This window comes from Piliocolobus tephrosceles, chromosome 20 (assembly GCF_002776525.5).
Source record: "Piliocolobus tephrosceles isolate RC106 chromosome 20, ASM277652v3, whole genome shotgun sequence".
In the NCBI taxonomy this organism is placed as follows: domain Eukaryota; kingdom Metazoa; phylum Chordata; class Mammalia; order Primates; family Cercopithecidae; genus Piliocolobus; species Piliocolobus tephrosceles.
This window is the reverse complement of record NC_045453.1, coordinates 50,869,458-50,891,114: the sequence shown is the minus strand read 5'-3', so window position 1 is coordinate 50,891,114 and position 21,657 is coordinate 50,869,458.

Below are 21,657 nucleotides of genomic sequence, written 5' to 3'. Positions count from 1 at the left end.
TCTTAATTTTTTTTCAAACCTATTATCTTGTTTGAATTTCCTAACGACATCATGAGGTAGATAAAGGCAGATTTTCTTAGCTTCATTTCATAGATAAGGAAACTGAGGTGTACATTTTCCACAAGCCACACCAAGCACTTGGGATTATAACCTGGAATTTTTATCACTTATTTGTGTTTATTTATGAGATGAAATCCCAAGCAGGGGTTCAAGGCCTTAACTTAGAGACCCACTTGTCCAAGATTCAGTAAGATCTGCTCATGTCTGTCTGACAGATTAAGAAGAGAGTTGGAGAATTCTCTAATTGCCTTAGGTAAAACTGCTATTTCCATGGTATCTGGGTGAATAAAAATGTGGAGCTGAACTTCCACTACTGATCCAGAAGGATTTTCCTGATGACAAGATTGTCACAAATCCTTTTGGAGGCTAAGAATAAAAAGTGAAGATATAAACGTGCATCCCTAGAACACTGTAATATCAAATTGAATTAATCTCTCAAGCACGTATTGCAAACACAGCAAACCAGGCCAGGAAACATCATGGACAAGGGTCCTCTTCCTAACCAAGCATACCTCGTCTCCATAGATGCAAACATAAGCATGGAATTTGCGAGAACATTGGAGAGAGAAGGACTGCAAGTTTTACTTGAAGTTTTTTTTTATTAAATAGCTTGAAGCAGATATGTAATGCGATTAGCTAGCAAGTGGGCAATTTTGAATACTTATTGAATATTTCATTCTGATTGAGAACAAATTGGTGTTTTAACAGGATATATCCTTGAATTAGAGGTAGCATATAAGTAGTCAATTTACATTCTGCTTATAATTCCAAACCAGGAAGAAACGTGAATAAGATACATTTACCACATTTGGCTGCACCCCACAAAGGTCCCATTGAATAGCAAAAGATTTGCACATATTTAAATTAGATTTCACACAATCTGTAAAATGACAAAGTATTAGGGAGGATTAGCCTAATTAAATGAGATTGTGAGAAAGCCTCAAAGAGATCCAAAGTGCAGATACCTTCCAAGTAGGATCACAGTGAAGGCTTCCAGAATCTATTTTGCCTTTTTCTCAGCTTTCAGGGCTCAGATTACCCTGAGCGACAGTAGCACACTTGTGTATGCAGTGACATCTAGTGACAAAGAAAATAAAACCGGCTCCAAGGACACTTTCTTCTCCAGAGACTCCACAAAAACGACACAGTAGCTATCATTACTGTAGATTCGTGCATCTATTGAGATTGCAAAACAGATACACCAGTTTCTACACCGAATATGTTCAAAGAGGTAATACAAGAAGTATCAGTAAGGTTTGGCAAACTGCCCTGGTATCAGAATCCAAACAGGTAATTAAAACCGACTTATTTCTGTCTTGTGCGCCCATAGTAAAAACTGTTGTTAATGCTTTGGACACAGAGTTTGTGTGGAATGTTCTGAAGAACCACTGACATCTTCCAAGAAAAGAATCCATTAAGATGAATAGAATGTGCTGCTTGAAATTCCTGTCCAAAAGGTTAGAAAATATACATATACAAGTTACTCAGGCAAGACAAAGATTTAACCAACTCTCCAAGTTATCTTAATCTAGCTGAAATCCACTTTAGATTAATTGGAGTAGGCCGTAATAAAATATTTCCTGTTTCATTGTGTCAGATTTTAGGATTTTAAGCAAAATGAAAAAATATGTACAAAATCACAACTTTCTCTGTATAACAGGAACTTGGGGTCTTGTCTTCGTAGAGTTATAAGGAAGTGAAATCTACAGACGTTAACTAGCTACGCTGGAGGCAGGTTAATACTGTTCTGCCAAGGACTCCAGTTTTTAATCACCATCCTTACCCCATAGGACCCTTCAGGAGGCAGCGATAGTGCAACCCACACCTGGAGGTCTCACGGATTCTGGTGACCTGCAGTGAGGCCCTGGAATTGGAATTTTGAGCAAACTACCCAGGTGATTTTTATGCAGTTCTGCCATATCCTACCTTTTCTTATATGTTCCAGGGCAAAAGGAAAATTACCACATGGGATATGGAGACAGTTTAAACTTTGTAAAGGTATCTACAACTGCCTGGGACTTGGTTTGTAAGTAAACCATGGACCAGTTTATCCATATGTGGCTACAACATTATTAAAAACAGTGTGATTGCCAGTATGTTCTCAAAATGAATTACAAAGTGGCTGAAAAAATAACTGATTTATTTTATCATAGTGGCTCACGCCTGTAATCCCAGCACTTTGGGAGGATGAGGTGGGTGGATCACCTGAGGTCAGGAGATTGAGACCAGCCTGGCCAACATGGTGAAACGCTGTCTCTACTACAAATACAAAAATCAGCCAGGTGTGGTGTCAGGCACCTGTAATCCCAGCTACTGGTGAGGCTGAGGCAGGAGAATCGCTTGAACCCGGGAGGCAAAGGTTGCAGTGAGCCAAGATCTCACCACTGTACTCTAGCCTGGGCAACAGAGGGAGACTCCATCTCAAAAACAAGAACAACAAAAACAAAAACTGGTTTTCTTTTTTCCTCCCTCCCTCTTTTCCTCCCTCCCTCAATTCCTCCCTCCATTCCTCCCTCCCTCGATTCTTTCCTCCCTCCCTTCCTCTTTCCATTCCTTTCCCTCTCTCTCTCCCTTCCTTTCTTCCCTCTTTCCTTTCTTCCTTCCCTTCCCTCGCTCCCTTCCTTCTCTCCTTTCCTTATCTCTCTTTCTTTCTTTCCTTCCTTCCTTCCTTTTTTCTTTCTTTCTTTCTTTTCTTTCTTTTTTTCTTTTCTTTCTTTCTTTCTTTCTTTCTTTCTTTCTTTCTTTCTTTCCTTCCTTCTCCTTCCTTCCTTCCTTCTTTCTTTCCTCCCTCCCTCCCTCTCTTTGTCCCTCCCTTTCTCCCTCCTTTGTCCTTCTCTCTCTTTCTTTCTTTCTCTTGCTCTTTCTTTTTCTTTCTTTCCTCTCTCTTTCTTCTTTTCTTTTCTTCTTCCTTCCTTTCTTGTTTCTTTTCTTCCTTGCTTCCTTCCTTCTTTCCATCTTCTTTCTCTCCCTCCCTCCTTTCCTCTCTCCTTTGTCTTTCTTTCTTTCTTTCTTTCTTTCTTTCTTTCTTTCTTTCTTTCTTTCTTTCTTTCTATTTCTTTCTCTCTCTCTTTCTTTCTCTGTCTCTCATCTTTCTTTTCTTCTTTCTTTTTTATTTTTTAAAAATAATTGTCATTTCTATATTCAGGGCTCTCTTTCTTTTCCCGCATGGAAAAATTAAGTCTATCAGCAATAAACTCTTTTAAACAAATTAGGCTTAAAGGTGTATCTTTAAAATACTAGCTATACAGCATCGCTTAGCCCTGATGAAGGCATTCTGAGTTTTTCTGAAATACTAATTGTGAATTAAATTTTTGGAAATTTAGTAATTGCTGATATAGCAAGGGAGTTTGCATGTAAAGAATTCTCATAGTAAATCCTGTAGTCAAGTTGTACAAAGAAATAACCAACATATTTGTAAAAATACCACATTATCACAAAGTAAATTATTAGTTGATTATTCGCCTTATACAAATTTTTATACATATATATGGTTTATTTAAAGCTGGCAATTCATGTGGACATTTATGATAAAAACTGTTTCTGTTGCATTTAGACATTCACTTACACTCTGTCTTAGAATTTAGATTTCAAGGCTTGCTGTTTTTGTTTGAATTTAGTTTTTTTTTTTTTTTTTTTTTTCCTCATTTGTATTTGTTTCCAAATGTCTTTCCTTTGAGGTACTGAACACATGCTAACTTTGCCAGGTGACTTTTTCACCTATAATTCTACTATCTGAAAGACCTGGGAAAAGCTCTTTGAAACTGATTTTCTACTGAATGGAGATTTGAGCTGAGGTCTGCAGAGCCTCAGGGATCTGGGACCTGCTTCAGGTGTTGCCGGCAGTAGTGGGTGGGTAGAAGGAGTTTGGGGTTGCCTCAGAGTCCCCTCAAGCAGAGTCTTGGAATTTCATTTATGAATTTTGACTCAAAAAAAGTTTCTTCCACTTTAACTACATTTGCAAAATACTAATTTGGAGATTTCCTTGAAAAATTATCACCCTTCCCACTACCCTCCACTACTTCATTTCCCTTTTATTAACTCATTGGTTTAGTTTTGTCCCGGGACCAATTGTTGAAAGCTTTCACAGATCCACAGTTCCAGACACTGTGTGTAGAGACTAGAACGACTTAACCCATAATGTCCTATGCTCAGCTGAGACCCAGTAACCCCTGTGCTCAGCTGAGAGGTTTGTTTGTCCCCACTCTGTAGTTTCCATATGGGTTACTGGGACCTCCTATTTTATTTTATTTTATTTTGAAGGCAAGCTGCTTAAATGTTAGCAGGCCATTCACTCCACTCCTACTTACTCCAACCCTGCAACAAGAAAGTGCTGTTAAAACATTGTTTAAATCATGCACTTTCCCTCCTCAAAAATTCTTATTGGCTCCTTAGTTAGAAATTCAAACTCCTTCATAATTTGACAATAATTTAAGTCTCCGTTAGCATTTTTTACTCTATCCTGACATCCAACTTGCCCTTAATTTACATCAGACTATTTGTGATCCAATCATTTATTTTTACATCTCTGCACTTGGTTGCATCTTATCTTTTAACTGGGCTTCCCACTGTCCATGCAAATCTCTTTGTAGAACTTTCACTTTTGCCTCAAAACCCACTCAAGTGGCACCTGCTCCGTATAGCATCTCCTCCAGCATCTCATATCCTCCCCAAGTTTAATCTTCTCTTGCCCAAATGTTCAGCTCTCCTCTACCTCCCTGGTTACTCTGTCTCCGGCGCCGTTTCCGCCACCTCTGATATCACGGTCCCCCAGGGCTCTGTCCTCGGCCTCTTCTTTCTCTCCCTTACTCATCTCACCCAGTCCCATGTATCTAAATACCCACATTTTCATCTCCAGCTGAAACCTCTCTCTCCTTGACATCTTCACTAAGAGATTTAACAGACGTTTCACATTTCACATGTCCAGAAATAGACCTGATCATCCTTACTCCACTTGCTCCCTCCTAATTTTCCCATCTCATTGATGAATTGATCGCTCCCTTGAAGGGATAAAACCCTTGAAGAGTAAATACCTCAAACGCCCTCCTTCTCTCATACCTCACCATGTCTAGTCTGTAAGAAAACCATGGTGCTTTCCATTTCAAAATATTCAGTATTCATCATTTTTCATGACCTCTGCTGTTACCTCCCCGGTCCAACCCCCGTCTTTCTCACCTGGGTCATTGCAATAGGTTTCTAAGTGGTCATCATTTCCTCCCTTATTCTCCTTTAGTGTACCCCTAGCCAAGCAGGCAGAGAGATCCATGAGTTCAATCATATAGCTTTTCTTCTTAAAAGTCCACAGTGATTCTTCATTTCACTCAGAATAAAGGCCATTATCCTTGGGCCTCAGGACCTCAGGGCCCCATGTAGCCTGGTGCACTTCTATGACATCCTCTATCCCCTACTCTCTGCTGTAGCCAAACTGGCCCCCTTGCTCTGTTGCAAATATTCCAGGCATTCTCCCACTAAGGACTTTTGCACTAGTTCTGTTTGCCTATAATACTTTTTCTCACAAACGACCACTTGGATAACTCCTCACCTCCATGGCTTCACTCAGATATCACTTTCTCTGTGAGGCTTGCTCAGATCACCCTATGTAGCACCACAAGTTGCCACCACCTACAACACAGCCCTCCTGATCCTCTCTTGTATATACAAGCATGGGGGCAAGGAGCTCTGCCTATGTGTGGAAAGGTTGCGTTCTGTGTTCCCATCTTAGTTCCTCATGTGAAGGTGATTTTCCCCACTAGTCTCTCTCACAACATTAAAAAAAATAAGGGGCTGGGCGCAGTGGCTCACGCCTGTAATCCCAGCACTTTGGGAGGCCGAGGTGGGGAGATCACAAGGTCAGGAGATCGAGACCATCCTGGTGAACATGGTGAAACCCCATCTCTACTAAAAATACAAAAATTATCTGGTTATGGTGGCACATGCCTGTAATCCCAGCTACTCAGGAGGTTGAGGCAGGAGAATCACTTGAACCTGGGAGGCAGAGATTGCAGTGAGTCGAGATGGTGCCACGGCACTCCAGCATGGGGACAGAGTGATATTCTGTGCCAAACAAACAAAAAAAAAGTACACCAAATATCATAGCATTATTGTTCATAAAATTAATATAGTACTTGGTAGGTATTATGGACTCAGTTACTCATTTTTATTCAATTCAAAAAATCTTTGTGAGTTGCTTATTTGATATTCAGAGTCTGTTTTTCTTTAGGAACATTGGAAGCAGTAGTTAAGATTGTATTGTAGTTTAGTAACAAGGGTACTAGTTTTATAGTCAGTCTGTCCCTCCAATAACTATGTGTCAGATACTGTTTTAAGCTTTTCATATATTATTTAATCCTCAGAACAACACTGTGAGGAAGTTACGGTTCTGTATTCATTTTGGAAATGAGGAAACTAAGGCATAGAGAAGTTAGGTAACTTATGTAAGTTACAGGATGTGTAATAAAGGTGTTAGGATTCAAACTCAGACAGGATAGTTTCATAAGTCATGCTCTTATCCTCTCTGCCACAGGCCTCTTAGCTTTGATGTGTAATTTAAACTCCTAACCCCTAGCTTCTTTATCAGCAAAATGAGAATAATCTTCCCAATGTTACTTTCAGTTTTAAATGAAGATATGTATTGGAAAATGTTTTGCACACTTTAAAACAGTGTATAACTATTGCTTTAATGCATTCCTCCATTTCTTCCATTTGTTCAAGCATATTAATTGAACACTTTAATTACATCAGATGAAATAAGACTGAGTTCTTGCTTTCAAAAAGCATGCTGTCTATTAAAGAGACAGACAATTAAACAACTAGTTACACTGCAGAATGATAAACTTTCTATAGTAAGAAAATGGTAGAGATGTTTGGAGGTTTGGACCCAACTCCATTATTGAACCTAGACAGACAAATATAATAAAAATAATTCTAAAATGTATTTTATAAGTAACAAAATATATTTAAAATTATTTAGCTATAAGATGAATGGTTTGTTAGTAGTTTCTTTTTGGGTTCCCATCTTCTTACGGGACCTATATTTTGAAAGGCAAAGAAATCTGTGGGTTGACTGAAATTGGAAAATTTCCCAAGTCAGTGTAATTCACAAGTGAGCCTCTCAGAGGCCAAAAGAACATCCCCAAATGAAAATAACTCAAATTATTCTGAAGGTTTAGTCTTCACCTTTGTACTATGTACATGGCATATAATGTTTATTGGCTCCACTTTGATCTACTTTATTCCTGTTTTTTTTAAATACATTCTCACTTTAAGATAATGTGGTTTACTGATACATTTCCTATGCACTGTGTACATAACTACAGCACAGGTTTAAATCATTCAATTTAATGGGATGCATCCTGGAGCCCTGAAACGGATCATTTGATGGGATTGCTAGAATGTTTGCTTCCACTGAACATTTTCAACTTAAGCCCTTAGAAGAAAAACGTTTTTATAACAAAGTAATCTAAGGTAATTGTAATTTTATTTGATTGACTGTGTTTGGTCCAAATAAAATTGGTCTGGTGTTCTATCAACCATCAAGTAAAATAGGGAGGATAAAACTCTTATAATAAAATAAAAGCATGTGCAAAGAGAAATGCTGATGTAGGGACTGTAAAAGGCATTTCAAAAACAATGATAGAAATACTGAGTTGCTGAAAAAAGCATTTCTTATGTTTGCATTATAAGGCTAGTCACTTGAGCTTTTGGGAGTAGATATATCTTAGAAGCCACAGTCACATTGTCAGGGATCCTGGGGCGGCTGCCTTTAAATATTGAAAAATTCAATAGGAAATAATTGCTTCAAAAAATTCTGTATGCGGTTCAACCCAATAAGATCCCTAGCCAAATTCTTATTTTTGGGACTTTCTTGGAAATGGATGAAGGCAGATGATGAATAACATTGATCTTTGCTTCCTGCTCCAGGTATGAACGGCAAGAGCAGTCTTGAAGCGCAGAGGAAGCTGTAGGGCATCTGTGAAGGGGGAGTGTGGAAGGGGGAACGGTGGGCGTACAATCAGTCCCCTCCTCTGTAGACTCAGCAGATAACCGAGAAATGCTCAGACTGGTTCGGGGATGTCTTCTGTTTAGATCGTTCAGTGGGGATACCCCTCAGTGGGGTTTGTCAGATTTTCATTGTGATTTTAATAATGCACTAGAATGGTAACTTGGACAAATCTTGAGGAATACCTGCGTTTAACAGAATGTGTATATTTACACAGAGAGACCCCATGCTGCAAAGTTTCTTATGACTGCACCTGCAGGGTTGTTTATATTTGTAGATCTTCTTAATGGCAAATTAAACTGAACAAATGGCAAGCAGTGAAGCACACAACAAAAGCAAAAATAAACAAATAGAACTGCATCAAACCGAAATGCTTCTCCGCAGTAAAAGAAACAATTAACAGAGTGACAGAATGATCTACAGAATGGGAGAAAATATTTGCAAAATATACACAGGATAAGGGTTCATCTTCCAAATATATGGGGAACTCAAACAACTCAATATCAAGGAAACAACCCAATTAAAAATGGAGAAAGGACCTGAATAGATATTTCTCAGAAGAAGACAAGCAAATGACCAACAGGTATATGAAAAAATGTGCAATATGATTTAGTAGTCATCAGAGAAATTCAGATTAAATGCACAGTGAGATATGACTTTACACTGTTAGAAGGGCTATGATCAAAAAGACAAAACATAGCCTGGGCGCAGTGGCTCATGCCTATAATCCCAGCACTTTGGGAGGCCAAGGCAGGTGGATCACCGGAGGTCAGGAGTCTGAGACCAGCCTGGCTAACATGGCAAAACTTCAACTCTACTAAAATTACAACAATTAGTCAGGCGTGGTGGTACACTTCTGTAATCCCAACTACTCCAGAGGCTGATACAGGAGAATGGCTTGAACCTGAGAGGTAGAGGCTGCAGTGAGCCGAGATCGTGCCACCACACTCCAGCCTGGGCAACAGTGTGGAGAAAAGGGAATGCTTGCACATTGTTGGTGGGAATCTAAATTAGTACAACTGTTATGGAAGACAGATTGGCAGGTTCTCAAAAAATTTAAAATCGAACTACCATATGATCCAGCAATCCAATTCTGGGTGTATATCCAACACAAATGAAATCATTATGTTGAGGAAATACCTGCTGCCCCGTGTTCATTGCAGCATTATTTGCAATAACCAAGACAACAGTTCAATCTAAGTGTTCATTGAGAAACAAGTGAATAGATTCATGCAATAGATAATATTATTCAACCTTTAAAGAGAATGAAATTCTGACGTTTGTGACAACATGGATAAACATGGAGAACACTATTAACAAAATATGCTGGGCACAGAAAGCCAAACACTGCTTAATCTCACATGTGGAATATTTAAAAGTTGAAGAGTAGAATGGTGGTTGCCAGGGGCTGGAGGAGGGATGGTGTCAAATGTTGGTCGAAGGGTACAAAATTTTAGTTACGCAGCATAAATAAGTTCTGGAGATCTATTGTACAGCGTGGTGACTATAGTTAATAATAATGTATAAAATATTATGTACTTGAAAATTGCCAAGATAGTACATCTAAACGTTCTCACCACTCACACAAAGATAACTATGTGAGGTGACATGATAGATATGTTAATCAGGTGACGGATTAATAGATTGATGGTGGCAATCATTTTGCAATGTATGATGTATCAAAACTGTCACATTGTACACTGTAAATAGATGCAATTCTTATTCATCAATTATATCTTTAAAATGTGGAAAAAATAAATTAAAGAGCAGTAAGCAATGAAGTAAAGATCATTCATTACTTTAATGTTGCCGTACTCGAAGGTGAGGCTGAAGTTTCACACTGAGTGGGGCAGACATGAAACATTTGTACCTACATTTTTGGTATACAGTCAGGAAGTGCGCAAAACAGAAGAGGGGATTGTGTAGATATTCCTGATATATGTCATCTACATAAACTATTGTTTTATTCAAATTAAGTTAAACTAGCAACATTTCTATCAATTTCCTTAAAACAGTTCAAAACCCACTTTTTTGAGTAGCCTTTCTGTATTGCATTAATTCAAAGTTCATGATGTCCTTAATTTCATCTTTAATGTCTAATGCCATTATAACTGTATAGTAATAGGATTAATTATATCAACAGGCATCTTCACATAAAAGTTTTCCCCTTCATATCTGGTGTCTTAACAGGCTTTCCCGGTCATCTTGTAATGCACTGAATCATCCATTAAAGAGTCTGGGAGATTCTAGTTAGCATATTTCATGCATGTATTTGACTTCCTTTAATGGCAGAAACTATGAGTTGATATATCACTACAATTAAAATCCATTCAGGGTCAAATCCAATGAATATAATAAATCAGCAACCTGTGTATATATTTATAAATAAATAAATGTATAAATTTATAAATAAATATGACCTGATTTGTAGGACAAAATGGATAATTTAATATAGCAATCTAATTTCACTTTATTTGAAAACCCTACAAAAAGCCTAAAAATGTATTTAATTTAAGATCAAATTTGCTCAAAAAGGAGAATAAAATTTATTCTCTAATGATACATATCTGCCTATCTATCTAGCCACCACAAAATGAATTCACTCAGGAAAAATATTACTTTGAATGCAATGTTAGATAGTTGGAGAAAGTGCCTTGACTTTTTGGATTAAGTGTAAAATTTTATATTAAGAAAGAAGCAAGATGAGGTTACACACAGAGAAGGTAAATGATTTTAAATCAATGTTTTTAACCTTTAGTCACTGGTTTTGAAGAAGTGTCCAGACTGTTTTTCTAAGATGTTTGAAACAGAGTTTGATATGTTAAATTTATGAACAATGTATCTCAATCAATATTTATAACTCTGGGGAATAAATTTGTTCAATTTATAATAGTTTTATTCATTATATTATATGTTGATGAATAGAGAAATGAAACTTTGTCCTCAGTTAACAAATTGGACATTTAAAACATATCATACTGATAATAATGTTAAAATATAGCCTTGAAATGATGTCATATATTTTAATATGTAGTAATGCCAGCAATTATAATGATGAAAATGAGCTTAACGTATTTGCTCATTTCCTTTGCAGCGGGCAAAGGGGTCAAGAATCCCCAAAATGTCTTAAGCAGCAATAATATCTCTGTAATGGGAGCAGAAGCTCCAAAACAAACTGTTTTGAAGGACAGCCTTCCTGGGTCCATATTAACTCTGTTGTTTGATTATAAAAAATTAGAGTCATATCACTTTCTAGGTATATTTCATGGGAAGTTTCTACATATTTATATCTTGATTACACTTACCATCATGCCAATTTATTCAACTTCCTTTTCCTATTTCTGGGTCAGGGGCTGCTCTTGAAGAATCTTTTGAATCCTCCAACCCTGATCCAAAATAACTTGTACTGTACTCTGCTGTCCATGAAGATACTTGTGCTATTCTGAGAGCACATTTTAATCAGATGTTAATTCATTGCTTTCCACTTGTGGCCTTATCATACAAAGATGAGCTTTGGTTTATTTTGTTTTCTGATCATCCACGTTCTATGTCTTATTCAGCAGACCTGGAGAGGCAGTAAAGTTCCCATGCTGTGCTTTCTTTCTGGGAGCCCCCTGACCTCCTCAGCTTTTGGTTCAGATGAATACTTCTTTACTGTGACTGAATGTCACCATTCCTCCACTCAACTGTTCCATACTTTGTACTTGATAAGAGTTTGTTCCCAACTGTAACACAAATAGTAATATAAGGGGGTTTCTGCTGAGGGAAGAGGTCTCATGCTCTCTCTGAAGTCTGGGAGTGGTGAGGAGAGAACAGCTGCTTGGCAAGAGCTTTCACAATAATCCCTGGACAGCAATGCCAGGAGCCATCTGGTGTCCCATTGGCCATCAGCACAGTCTTCCATTTTATCAATGGCCTTGATTTCTTGTGACTTTTTTTCATATATATTTTTAAATATTTCAAAAGTATACAAAATTACAGAAGATAGTACAATGATGTTTTATAAATCCACTATTCACATTCAAACATTATTAACAAGTGGTACGTTTATTTTATTTATAACCAAATATATTTTAAATCAATGTTTATTCACCTTGGCATTTCTAAAATTATGAACTTTGCAAAAAAAAAACATTACTCATGCACAATCCATCATGCCTAATGAAACTACCAATTACTGTCTTTATTGGTATTATCTAATACCCAAAACATATTTACTTTTTCTTTACAGTCTCAAAAAATGTCATTTTGCCCTCTGTGTGATTATATCAGGATCCAAACGGGGTTTGTACATGATATCTGGTTGTTTATTCATCTAGAGCAGTACTCAACTTTTTTTTTTTTTTTTTTTTTAATATCAGTGGCTTGCAGACACTGTAATTCCCGTATAGATTTTAACATTCTGGAATTGTCTCTTTACTTGCTTACGGGTTGTCTATGTTTCTCCATTCCCGGTGTTTTCTATGAAGATATAGTGCTATGTACTAGCTCTAGAGGTTTGATTAGATTTAGGTCTAAATTGTTTTTTGCAAAAACTCTTTCATTGCTGTTGTCATGTGCTTCATCAACACGAAGCACATCAGAAGGCACTCATATTGCTTGTCACACATTTGGTGATGCTAAATGGGTGAACACATTGCTATGTTTGTCATCTCTTCAAGGACTTTGCAGTAGATGGTGCTTTTTTAGGCTGAAGATACTAGATGCAGTATAACTGCATTTTCCCAATGTATTATTTGCATTCTGCTCTTCATAAACTGGTCTTTTTCTTTCAATATAGTCAATATTTTACCCGGCATAAAGTGACCTTCTCGCCTGATAGGTGCCAGCTATCCCTTTACAATAGATTTTAGTTAAGTACACTGCGTTTCACAGAAAAGAGCTGAGATTCAGTTGCATGATTATAGTTAGCCCAATACTCTAAGGGGATACAGATAATACTCTGTAATATTCATTAAAACTGTGATGGCAGCTGCTCACTCTCAGTGAACAATTCTGCTCAGCATAATTGAAATTCTGTAAAATAGCAGGACTGCATTGAATTAACCCTGAATCATGAGTTTCCATCTCATTTCACTTACATGAAAAAAGAAAGCGTGTTTCGTACATTCATCAGGAAAGACATTACTATGGGATTAGGACTGAGCTAGAAGAGGCTAAATGAATGTTTGTCACCAACAAAGTAGTTATACTCTCTGTTTTTAGCATGTTCTAGGGCAAAATTTTTACTGATAAACTTGTTTTTGTTTCAGAGCTGGGAAACCAAGATTTTAGATGCCCTAATGGATATAATTATTCTAATGAATATAAAAGATTTGGGCAAAATTTCAGTTACAACAATTTGAATTTTCAGTTTCCAATTATGATAGTTTCACTAGAGATGAATCAGAGGATGTAGGTCACAGTGGCTCAAATAGAATTTCACTGATAAATCCCCTTTTACCTTTCTATTAGTTTATTGATTTGTTTAGTTATCAGTGAATACTCTTAAAAATTTAGCTCCTTGAATCACCAGTAGCCACATTCCTAGAGCTTATTAGAAATGCTAAAACCTGGGCCCCACCTTAGACCTACTGACTCAGAATCTCTGGGGCCACCCCAGAGACTTTGAGCAAGCCCTCCAGATGATTCTTATACACACGAAAGTTTAAGAAGCATGGCTTTAAATAACACAGCACACATGGATGTGCATTCTGAGAGTGATTAAGGTGACTGAGGGAAGGCACACAAAAGGATTCCTGGCAAATTAGATGGATCCTTGTGACCTGATGACCGTAATAATCCATCTGGAACCTCTTTGCTTGATAGATTACATGTTGAGGAGCAGAGTCCCACTAGGGCATTGATCAGTGGTTCTCTTTTGGTCCTCATTCTCTAAGTTTGGCACTAAAAATCCTATGTCCCTGGAAATCTCTCAGTTCCAGGCAAAGTAAGGTCATTGGTCACTCTAACCACCATGTGGTCAGCAAGCCAATGTCCCAATAAATGAAACAAGGGCTCTTAACGTCTCCTGCTTCCTCCCTGATATTATGATGTTGGCTTTGTGAAATATCACAAGGAAACTAGGTTGCCAGATGAAAGTTTTATATGGAAAATGTGGTAACTTCCAGCTTACTATGTAAACAATTTTAGGCTCATTTCACTAATTTTTGTGTTTGGTAATGCTTAAGAATATGACTGCCCCAGGCTTCAGCATTAGAATTTTGTTTCTTTTATTTTCTAGCTGTGTGGACTTTGACAGACAAATCAACATCCTCGTGTCCCTGTTTCTTCATCTGTGGAATGGGAATACTAAAGTACCCATTCATGTTATTGGAGTATAAAATGAATTCTATGTTTAGAACAGTCCTGGTAGACAATTAATTTTACATATTATTACTAGTAACCAGGGAACTAATATTGTACACTCATCAACTTTGAAAGGGACATGTAGCACTGAGACATCTTGAGGATTTCATTTAGTTTGAGAATCAAAGAGACACTTTTGTCAAGAGAGCAAGTATGTTCAATTTGCATTTCATGTCCAACCAATTGGTAGTGGTCAGCTGGAATACAATGTTCAGAAGGAATCTGAAGCTGCATCTGATAGTGTCAGGAAAGAATAATGCTTTTGATTCATGCTGCGTCTGTGAAATGGTGTGCAGAAGAAATGTTATGTAATTGCCAATGTTATGGTCAAGTATCAAGGAAAACTTGGCAGAATTTCTAGACATGTAGATTGCAAGAGCTGTTCTATGTCATATCATAGCTGTATATCATAGTTTTTCAGAGAGATATACCAACCTGGTTCCATGAATATATGTGTGATATTATATAATTAAAATTATGTTTGCATTTTCCATACTCATACATGTAGGTGAAATGAATCATGAGCTTATGCATATTATAACCAAAATTCATTTTGTACTTCTCAATTATTGAGTTTGAGTCAAACATACAGAGATCTATAGATTTTGGTTGTGATTATATGAAATATACACATACGTACATACATATTTTGAAAGAGTTGACATGATTAAAATAATTGACAATTGCATTTGTTTAAAATTATTGATTCACACTGCAATCTTATCCATTTATAGCTAGGAGTTCTTTATTATGCATGCAGTAGTGGAAAAAAATAAACATGGTTCATACTTTCATGGAAATAAGGGTCTAATGTAAAAATAAAATGTCATACTGATAGCTATATAATGACAATCAGAGTTGATTATTGTGGGAAGACAATTCTCTATTGGTCTCTTGTGTTTCTGCATGCCTTGTGAGCAAGGACACTGACTGCCCTTTTCTCTGGAATATCTCTTCAAGATTGTTTGTATAGTGAACAGCTTTGGGAGGTAGTGTCTCCCTCTAGACAAAAGCACAGGCACACTGTCCAGTGTAATAAAGAGAACGTCTCCTGGAAGAAAGAGCAAGCGAGGATTTGTCCACTATAAAACGTTCAGGTTCCCTAAGCTCAGGGCTCCCTTCCTATAATGCAGCACACTGAGTTTTTCTTTGGATGTTATCTGGCTCTCTTTGTAGCTCCCTGTGGGAGCTGGGATTCAGAAAAACCATGCAAAAATACTAATATTCTGGCTATTGCTATGACTGTGAGTAAAAATTTGTTCTTTAGCTCTCACCCAGGAGTAGATTGTAAAATCTTCTATCAGCATCCATAACACTGTTGTACACTAAATTATTTGCTTCCATCTAGGACAAAATCTGATTTTTACCTTGCCTTTTATGGACATTCTCTCGTTCTCTCTCTCTCTCTCTCTCTCTCTCTTTCAGTAACAAGATTAAATGTGGGATAATTTCCGCACAAGAGCTTGTAAGAGTTATACATTTCACTTATAATATGAAATTCATATTTCTGAGAAAGATAATTGTTATTTGCAAGTAAATTACATCTTGGTGTGACTCACTTTCAAATAACACTTAACAGAAAAACATTTTTTATTCCTACAAGTATCTTCAATAAAAGATTAAAAAGATGAGCAAATATATGTAGAGCTTCAAGAAGTTTCAGGCCTATAGAGAAGAATTTGACCAAGAAAGTTCTGGAACATCTATAGTTAATGGAAAAATAACTAGCAGCCATTCTCTGCTGTTCCTGATTTTAATGAGGATGCCTCTGGTGTTTCACTGTTATATATTGAACTTGCTCTATAATTTAGATTTATATTTTTAATCAAGTTGAAAAAGAACCATTCTAGTTGCTAGTTTGCTGTTATTAAAATGGATATTAAAGCTTGTTAAATATGTTTCCAGCAGCTATTGTGGTGGCCTCTTTCCTTCTATCACTTAATAATATAATACATTATGGTAATATATTTTTTGAATATTAAAACTTCTTTGCATTTCCAGTTGTCGCTGCAAACCATTATCATATTCTGTTGAATTAAATTTACAACTTATTTCCAGTATTTTACACTTATTCCTATACTCCTTTGTAGACTCCAATATGAAAAATGAAACGTTTGTTTATACTTCCTCTCAATTTGACCTCCTCATTTCTGTTTGTTAATTTTTTTATTTTTTATTTTCCAAGTAGTTACTTTAGTAATTGTACAACTATGGAAAGTCAAAAAAAGAACTAAATTTAGAGTCAGGAGAACAAGGCTGTAAATAGAGAAAGATGCTCTCTGTTTGTGACCTGCATTTAAATTAACTTCTTCTAAAATATATATTCTTTTCTTTTGTGTTCTACAGTTGTATTTGAAGACCCTGGGTATGTCTTGGAATCCTCTGTGGTTTATTTTCAAATTTATCAGATACTTTTATGTCAGCTTTTAAGCTTCACTCATGTTTTAAATTTGGTCTTTTATTTCTTTAGATACAAATACTTCGCATTCTGTATTTTACATTTGGTAAATCCAACGTCTGCCTTCTTTGTGGGTCTGACACTAAAGCTGTCTTGATATCTCTTTCTCACGGGGTATTGTTCCCATGGGTGCTTTAGGATGGTGTGTATATGTGTGTGTATTGGGATGGTGTGTGTATATGTGTTTGTATGTGTGTATGTGAGAGAGAGAGAGAGAGAGATGGAGAGAGAGAATAAATACTGAAAATTTCCCTGTGGAAATTCTTTGAGGAAATATTTACGCTTACTTCTTCAGCGCTTGGGGGCATCGAGTATCCATAAGTCCTTAAAATTATTATTCTTGGCTGGGCATGGTGGCTCACATCTGTAATCCCAGGGCTTTGGGAGACGGAGGCAGGAGGATTGCTTCCCTTGGGCCCAGGAGTTTGAGACAAGCTTAGACAACATAGTGAGACCCAGTCTCTACACATACACACAAACACATACACAAATAGCCTGGCATGGTGGTGCATGCCTGTAGTACCAGTTACTCAGAAGGCTGAGGTGGTAAGACAGCTTGGGCATAGAAGTTCAAGGCTGCAGTGAATTATAACAGTGCCACTGCACTCCGGCCAAAAACAAAACAAGAACATCTTTAAGAGTGTGTGTGTGTTTGTGTCTGTGTATGTGTATAGTGATTTCAAGACTATTCCTTTTAATGTCATTGCAGAGCTCTTGGTCACTCACTTTTCCTCCTCCATCTTGCCATACAATTGCATTTGTGATTGGTGGTGGTAGTTTGTTTTTTACATGTACGTGTCTTTCTTTCTACACACTTTCTCTGCCACTTCACACTAAAAGATGTGACTCAAGATGCAACAAATCTTGCTGCTTCTTACAGTGGAGGGGGGCTTTAGTATGGACTTTCTGTCGGAGGTACCACTTTTAGGTAACCATTTTGTGTAGCTCTATTTTTCAACTCTTGGCTTTTTTTCTAAACCAGATTTCTTTTTCATTGAACTTTTCAACCCTTCTTTCACAAAACCGTGGTCTGAGATTTTGCTGCTTACTAACCTCTTCAAAGGTTTGTAGTTTTCTAGAATATCATCATCATCATCATTATTATTTTTATGTTTATTTCAGGAAATTAAGTGGGGCAGAGATGCCTTCAACAAAGGATCTTTAGCTGAAATTTGGTTTAGATAAGCTTCATCAGACAATGATACAGATCCCTGAGCTCAGAATTGAAATTGAATGAGAGAATGTTGGAAGTTATATAGAGTAGTACTCAGTTTAACTTTCCAATGAGTCATTGTATTATTCTACATCAACTACTCCCTAGGGTTTCAATACTATCTAAATCACATCTTTCAATCTCTCGGCAGATTTGCGATTCTGTGACAATTTATAATGATCATGCAAATAAGTTTATCAATTGTAATAGCTATTATGCCAGAAAACCAAATTCAGATGATGTTTGGAAGCTTCTGATCATTTGAATGTAAAAATGGTGGATTCGACAGTTTTGTAATATTTGAATTTATTGAATGGCTACAACATGGACAATGTGGGTGGTAAAGACATAGCTCGTGGGAAAAGCACAGTCTACCAGCTTTTCTGTATCTCTGGGGATTCCAAATTTCAAAATATTTTGTTATTTAGATGAAAAAATTAAACATTGATTATGCTAATATTGAATATGAATTATAAATGGCTTTGGATAATTTTGAGTTTCTTAAAATTATTGAACTATTTTAATTGGTGCCCATATTGAGTTTTGTAAACTCACCGCCTCTCATAATAAAATTAAGTACCTAAAGTTCTGTAATTATAGGTATTCAGACAGATAACTGAGCCTGGATCCCTCAACCCGGTTTTCAGCATGCAATTGCATCTGTCATTCATCATGGTTCATAGGCACAAGCAAGCTCAATACAAAAGCCACCCTGCATTACTGTCTATTCAGTTTTCTCTCTCCTGGTGTTGTTAAAGATATCCCTTTGTTCTGACCTGCAATTAAAAGACAGAAGGATTCAGAGAACAAGAGTAAATTAAAACAGGGTCATCATGGGAGTAATTAAATCCTCTGTATGTTAAAGGACCAATCATAAACTCTGGTTTCGCCCCCGTAGAACCAATTGTGGTTTTCATTAAACAGACTTCAGAAATCATCTTCTGAGGGACCCTTTCACCTATTTTCTGCTTCAGAATGTCTATCTGAATGCTGTATATCCTTAAGCTAATGGGTCCTCCTGTGTGATACTGGATTTATGAATGTGAATGCCAAGATGAAAAATAAGTTTGGACTAAGTGAATCAGTACCATATGGGTGTTCAGACAAGAAACAGACTCTTAAGTTTCTAAATTCTATGTATGTTCTTCCAGTGCTCTCATTGCGAAGTATTGGCTAAGTCACCTCATTATACTGTGCCTCAGTGTCCCTGAAGTCTTCATGTGATCTTTTCTGTCTTCTGAGCTGATACATCTTGAACTTTGAACTTTAGTGTGCACACAGATCACCTGAGGATCTTGCTAAAATGATGATTGTGATTCAGTCGATTTTGGGGTGGACCTAAGATTCTAAATTGACTCATTAACTTCCAGAGGATACTAATGCTGTGGTGTTCAGGTCCCACTTTAAGTAATAAGATTTTAGAGCTGTATGTCCAGTATGGTAGCCACTGCCTCACATGTAACTATTGACTGCTATAAATGTGGCTAGTGAGATAAAGGAATATGTTTTACATTTAATTTAAATTTAATTTAAATTTTAAAACAATACTTGATTCTATTATCAGAAAACTTTTATGTTTAAAACCACTTGGATATGTGGATCTATCTTTTCAACCATATACTTTATGATGTGTAAATACAGATCAAGTAGTATTGATAAAAATTTAATATCTGAATAGATATGTGCTGTAATCATAAATTATGTAACAGGTTTAGAATACTTAGTACAAAAAAAGAATGAAATATGTCATCAATATTTTCCATTGATAACATGTTGTAATGGTATTTTGAGTATACTGAGTTAAGTATATTATTAAATTAGTTTTGTTTGTTTCTTCTTACATTTCAAAAATGTAGCTACTAAAAAGTTTAAATATATATATAGTCACATTGTGTTTCCATTGGATAATATTGTTCTAGAGGGTTGTCCTCAGCCCTTAATTCTACCACAAGGTCAGGTCCCTAAAACCTGCAGAAACAGTCCTCAAAAAGTGTGTCTTCTTTTCTTGTTCCCTTAATCTATTTTCCCTTTCTCCCAGCACCTTTTTGCTTCTGTCTTCCCCTGTATTCTCTCTCTCTCTTTCTCAATAACTGCATATCATCCTGGACTCTTCTTTCTTTCTCAGTCATCTTTTCAGCCAATCAGTTCTCAGTAGATTTCATCTCATTAATTTCTCTTGTCCCATACCTACCTCCATCACCTGCATTTAGGTCCTCATTAGTTTCTCATTCCCCTGGGCTTTCTTCTCACTCCATTCATCTCCTCGCCTGGTCTGTCTTTTTTGCTAGTACTTGAGTAAGTAAAAAACAAAAAACCTAATTATTTTATTTCTCTTTTTAACACCCTCCAATAAATTCACATATGCTTTCTGGAGGAAATTCAAATTCTAGATCAACATAAGAGGCCCGAAATGTTCCATCTCTGCTTTCTTTCCAGACTCTGTCCTATTCTCCACCCGCTACCACGTATCTCATATCCAGCCACACTGAATGACTCGTACACACATGCCTATTCCTGGTATATTCTTTCGCTTGTGAAATCCTACTCATCTGTCAACACTCAGCCCATGTCACTTTCTCTACATCTGCTTTTCATGTTGATTTAAATGCCCCTCATTTGTGCATTTCTCTCACTGTAACCTGTACATAATTTGGTTTCTTCCAACTGTTATTTTTAACTCTATTCTATTGGAAACAATGCTGAAATAATTTACTATTTTGATATGACTAACCTTTAGATATTTGGAGTTAACTCTCTGACTTCCTTGGCTCATTTATTCTCCAGAATTAACAGAATCCTAGAGCTTTCTAAGGACTCATAGAATTAAGAATACTTTCCCTCCTTGATCAAGACCATACTTTCATATTTCCTCTTGTCAGTAAGATTAAAATTACAGACCTCAAAGGCAGAGCCTGCCATAGAAAATACAATGCTGGGCAATGCTTTGGTGTTATCCTCCCTGACCCTGCCTTCTGCTTGAAGAAGGAATTTCCCAATTGCTTAAGCAGATCTGGACTCAAGCTGGTGAGACTCACCCAGCAATGGGGCTCCCAACAAAGTCATTTTCCATGAGACCCTGACCAGTGTGAGCTCTGTACACCAAATGAAAGTAAATGCGGTCTTCTGATGCCCTTCATTATTTAACTCATGGAAAAAGTTATAGGCTCATGATGACAAACAATTAGAACTCCATTACTTTATGGACATATGGAGACATCTAACCAAAATTTTATTACCTCACATGGGGCAGTGGGGGATAGGTTTTTAGGTTTTTCTTTCTTCTGTTACAGAAATATTAAAATCCAATATGATTGATGGATTGCTTGAGGTCAGCAGTTGGAGACAAGTCTGGCCAACATGGTAAAACCATGTCTCTACTAAAAATACAAAAATTACCTGGGCATGGTGGTGGGCACCTATAATCCCAGCTACTCTGGAAGCTGAGGCAAGAGGATCACTTGAACCCAGGAGGTGAGGTTGCAGTAAGCCAAGATCACCCCACTGCACTCTAGCCTGGGTGACAAAGCAAGACTCTCTAAAAAAAAAAAAAAAAAAAAAAAAAAAAAAAAAAAAAAAAAAAAA